Source organism: Salvia miltiorrhiza, chromosome 5 (genome assembly GCF_028751815.1).
Source record: "Salvia miltiorrhiza cultivar Shanhuang (shh) chromosome 5, IMPLAD_Smil_shh, whole genome shotgun sequence".
In the NCBI taxonomy this organism is placed as follows: Eukaryota; Viridiplantae; Streptophyta; class Magnoliopsida; order Lamiales; family Lamiaceae; genus Salvia; species Salvia miltiorrhiza.
The window spans coordinates 19,659,026-19,665,025 of NC_080391.1; positions in this window are offsets into that span (position 1 = coordinate 19,659,026).

Below are 6,000 nucleotides of genomic sequence, written 5' to 3' on the forward strand. Positions count from 1 at the left end.
AATGCAACTCTTCATTGGAGATACTATAAATAATAAATAATCTATATAAAAAATTTCACTTTTTGACGAAATTATTGAAATTGGCTTGACGGACGAAATTGTCAGCACGGACACACGACCTCTCATACAAAATAGAGCAGTTTTATTTTATGCAACCATGAACCAATAATATGTTTTACTTTTTTCAAGTCATGCAATTATTTTTCACGTCAGCTTCATTTCTATCGAAAAGTGAAATCATGTAAAAATTACATATAAAGTCCATGTTTTAATAATATTTAAAAATTATGTGAAAAATCAAAATAGAAATATGCATATTTTAAATCAAATAATCGTTCCTATTTTTTATAAAGGAAATACCCTCCTTCCTATGGCTAGGGCCTAGGGGTGTCAAAAGGAGTTTAAGGTATCGAGTTTTTCCGATCCGATTCTATACCCCAGCTGGTATGAGGTTCCTTCCTATTATTTGTGGTGTTCACATGCGATTAATGGTATTAATTTTAAATTTAAGTTAGTTTTCAAAAGTGGAATTCCCCTTTTCATGACTGGGGAATATTGCATTAGACTCTAATTGTTGTCGATGAAACATACGTTAGCCTGATTTTTTTATGTGATATATAGACATGACTTTTTTAATAGCCTATTAAGCAGTTAATTTATTTATTTATTGGTAGGAATAACAATGGATTGAATTTGGCTGTATATATAAATCCATGTTTGATTATTTTTTCTTAACCTTAAAATCGGTTTAGATTCATCATGTTCATAAAAAAATAGACCCAAGTCCATATCTTAGATTCATCGATTCTAAAGTGGATCCATAATTTTCTCTTCCAAAAGGAATCCTAAAATAAACTAAAATTCAAAATAATACAATAATAATCACATAAAATCTTTGCAATCATTTGAAAGTGAGTTTTTACCGATTGATGCAAATTTGAGTGTGTTCGAATAGTTTTGAGGCTAGTATGTATGAGGGTATTGAGAGAAACGTCCCCAAGAATTGAGAAAACGTGCAAGAACGAGCCAACTCTAAAGGAAGAAGGAAAACACGATCGTCCTATGGATTGTCAAAGTTGTGAAGATGGTAAGAATAGACTCGATCGGCGATCGTCGTCTGAACCCTGAACTCTATGAATGACGAGAACCATCTCGTTGATCACCGAGTTTGTTGAGGAATTGTGAAGCAAGTCGAGAACTTGCACATGGTCACCGCTTGTGCCTTTTTTCAGCTCATATTCAATTTCTTTTTTCAAGATTTTGTGATTTTTTTTCATGTGCCTATATGTAGGTCCTCCTGCATTCCATTTATTGTTTGACGACTCATATTTTAGGTTTTGGATTTATTTGCTTTTTTAGTTCTTTAAGTGTTAGACCCGATCAAAAAAAAAAGTTCTTTAAGTGTTAGAGCTTGGATTATTTTTATACAATATTGAAGGTCCATGTCAAGTTGTACATCATGAATTCACCTACGATTTTTTTATTATTTATATAATTTATTTATATTCCCTTCAATTTTGTCTTGTCTTTGTTTATTTTTTTATGGCTAGTCAATTTTCTAATTCTAAGGTTTGTATGTTCTTCTAGAATTTATGCTTTTGATTTATTAATCTCAATAATTGCCTTTCAGTCTATGATTTATGATTCTTCATGTTTGATTTCACGTGGAGTACTTGTTCAATATTTTGCATATCTAGTTGTTTGTTTTAGATTTAGCGGTGATAATTATTCAACCGATTTAAAAATGCATAATATGATCTTATACTTTTAGACCTGATGGAGATATATGGATCATATGATGTTATTCTTCGTGTGTTATATGGAGTTAATAGGTCTTTGTATCTTAGTGGAGACATCAAATTTATTAATCTATTTGTCATAAACTGCTCGGAGAGATTATGTGATTATTTTAGTAATATTTCATCTAGGTTGAATTAAAATTTATAATTAGATTAATAAATTATTAGCATGAATTTAGTTGAGTCATTACGTTACTATGATCAATTTTTTATATCTTGATGTTTGTTCGAGTCTATTATTTATTTGATTTTATTTCTTTTGTAACTTTACAATTGTTTGCCTTAATCTTAAATTAATATATCTTCATTTGATTATTTAATTCGGGTAAATAACTAAGAGTATGTGTTAGATTATTTGTTGTGTTTTCATTAATTCAATCATTATGAATACAATACTCGACTTATAATTTATTATCGATTGCACCGTTTAATTATGTTTTACTATATTATTAGTATATTTTAGTGATCAAACTCCACAGTGAGTCCCGCTAACAACTTATTGAAGTGTCCCACATTGGATTGAAGATGGTGGCATGAGCCACTTTATATAGTGAGGCAACCCTCTCCCTTATAAGACCTTTTCCTTTTAAGGGAGAAATGGGTCCAATATCCATTTCTAACATGGTATCAGAACCAACCCAATCCAATGATGGGCCCCCCAATATCGTTGTCAACAGACCACGCTGCGCGTGCGGGAGGTGTATTGAAGTGTCCCACATTGGATTGAAGATTGTGGCATGAGTCACTTTATATGGTGAGGCAACCCTCTCCCTTATAAGACCCTTTAAAGGAGAAATGAGCCCAATATCCATTTCTAACACAACTACTTAACATCCTTCGCCTCACTGCCGTAATGTAATGGTTGAACCAAATTATTATAAAAGTCTAGTAAACTCATACATGCATTATTTTAATATTGATACTTAGTCGATGTAGTATATCCCAAATAGCTTTCTAATCCTCCAAAATATTTTGTTTGTATGCTCATTGCAGTCTTCTATCATCGTAAGTATAATTTTATTGTGAAATACAACATGTACCGTTGATATGAAGAATATTTTAAATGGTGATTCTATTCATGGCCTCCATTTTTCTCAATGTAGTGTAGTCCCTAATTTAAAATAATAATAATAATAATAATAAATATTTATAAATTTATTAGTTTATATTTGTAACCCATATATAGCCCACAAATTAAATACCATATAGTTAATAGCCCCCTGAATTAAATACTCAATCATTTTCGATTGAAGTTCTACCACAGAACTTCACAAATTCAATTAATTATCAGCACGAATCCATGAGATGGATGAGGTAGGCAACGACGAGGCGTCGCAGCCTCTCCCTACAAATCCGTATTGTGCATCCAAAGTTGGAGGTGAAATGCTTGTTATGGATAGCCTATGATAATCACAGCCATCAGTATCCTCTTAGCCATGCCTCTCCCGATTCATGGCCAATGTAAGAATTTATCTATATTGTGAATATGTAGCAGAAGTATTTGATATCATATCTACAACATTGGAAACCAAGTGGAGAAGACTTTCATTGATGTGGCAGACTCTGACGTGTCTCTTGTGATCAAGTTTGTGGAAAACCGACCTTTAACGACCAAAGGTACTTTCTGGATTCTCAGAAGCTAAAGAAATTGGAATGAACTATAGGACATTTAATTCGGGGACTATGAGCTATAAAATAAATTAATTAATTTATAGATATTTATTTAATTATTACTAAACACCCATCCCCATCCGTGTGATGCACGGCGAAATCGAAATTAAATGATTTTTGAATAAATAAATATAAATATGTGTAAAAATATCAATTACTCAATAAAATTCTGAATTTAAAAGCATAATTTTCAACTATGTATAAAGTGTAATGATAATTATAATTATTAAATAATTTTAAATTATTTGATAATAAAAATTAATATACACATATTATTGTAGAGTATTCCACATAATAATAAATAAATATTTTCATACACAGACATAAATAAAAAAGTTGTAAAATTTTAACAATAGTATATTTTAAAATTTAATAATCTATTCATTTTAAATTCATTTTTGATGATTTTTATACCATATTAAAGATCTTGTTACGAACTTAAACTTAAGATGTATATTGAATAGTTCTTCATAAATTAAATTTGATGATGTTTAAAAAATAATTAAAATTATAAAAAAAAATTGTGAAAATATTGATAGAAGAAGAGAGAAAAAAAAAATGGAGAGAGAGAAAACTCCTCTTTATAGTATATTATATAAATATAGATTATTATTATTATTATTATTATTATTATTATTATTATTATTATTATTATTATTATTATTATTATAAATTGAAGACTACGGGGGGCTACAAATAGAATCACCCAATTTTAGAATGAACCATCCATCTCGTCTATGCTCGAATTCAAGTAAATTAATTGGACATAAATCTACTAGTATTTTATCTGACTTCACAACACCAATTGTCGCATCCACGGCTCAAAGAAGAAGTTGGGATTAAAATAAACGAACGGCCATACGACGTTGACGTAAATTTGATAGCTCAATCATCCAATAAATTATGTTAAAAAAAATTAGGTCTTCTGGAACTTGATAATTAATTCACGTTTACTTTTTGAAGGATTTGAAAAACGATTGATTTGAATTGGATTTTGGACTAGCTTATTGAAAAATAAATCTAACGTCCAACCAACCCTACTTCAAGAAAATTGAATCTAGAAATTTAATCTTGGCGTGCAAGGGATCGTGGTTTATTAAGTATTCCTACATGCTACATATTTGTTTTTATATAAATCAAATTTATTCAAAAAAGAACACAAAGAGTGCATGGGGATGTAAACAAAACGAATCGAAGCGATTATCATTGGATTTGATTCATATTCGTGAAAATAACTGCATGTTCGATTTGGTATTCAAATATCTAGATATCAAATCTTATTTGTTATTTGTATTCGATTCGTACACTGATTTGCGAATATTCGAATCGAATCGAATATTCGTTTTAATTTTTCACAAGTGTTTTTAGACAATATAAATCAAATATTTTGATTAGAAATTTTCTACTATTCGATTCGACTTCTTACCATTTGATTCGATCGATATATGCGATTCACAATTTTAAAGAAGAAAAATTCTAAAATAATATTTTAAATAATATGAAGCTCACACACAATACATTTATCTAAAAACACTCAATTATAATTAAACATAAGATTATATTAAAAGACAAAAGAGAAAAAAAATCTAAAAAAAACATGAATGCATAAAAAAACAGACTAAGGCTCAATTTCAAATCTCATTAAAACCTCATAATGAGGATAAAGAGTATGTATCAGTCTACTAAAAAAACTCAATAGTATCTAATAAAAAGATATCTATTGTTCTAAATTCTAACTCCCAAATTATAATACAAGCTTTTTATATATACATACATACATATATATATATATAGGCTAAAGTTCAATGAAGAAGGCCTAAATGTAAGAAAGAAGAGAGAAGTAATCTAATCCGTTGATCTTATCTAATCTAACGGACATGATTTATTCACGCCATGTTCAACGGATTTTTTCGTTGAACATATGGGGGGTCGAAACCCAGAACCCCCAAAAATATTGTATATGTTCACGAATGTTCAACGAAAAAATTCGTTGAACATGGCGTGAATAAATCATGTCCGTTAGATTAGATAAGATCAATGGATGAGATTACTTCTCTCTTCTTTCTTACATTTAGGCCTTTTTCATTGAACCTAACCCTATATATATATATATATATATATATATATATCAAAATTATTAAATTGAGATTTATTAAAAAGTGAAAAAGAAAAAACATCCCTTGAAAGCACAAAGATGCAGACTAAGGGCACAAACCAAAAAAAAAACAAAGGAGAACAACTCAAAAAGGAAAATCAGGATCATTATCCATCTCATCCGACCAACGCCTATGGACGACATTATTCATTGCAATCATACTAGGCCTATTGGTGACGTCAACCACAAACTCCATCGGCTTGTGACTCACTTCTTCCGCATTCCTGAGACGACTTTTAATACAACCTTCCGGAATTGCATGAACAGGCTCTCGTCCCTTTACCGAGCCCTTTGGACGACCACGTCCGCGCTTCTGCTCCGAGAGCAACTGCATCCCCTGATTAACTTGTTCCTCTAACCTAATAATACGACTCG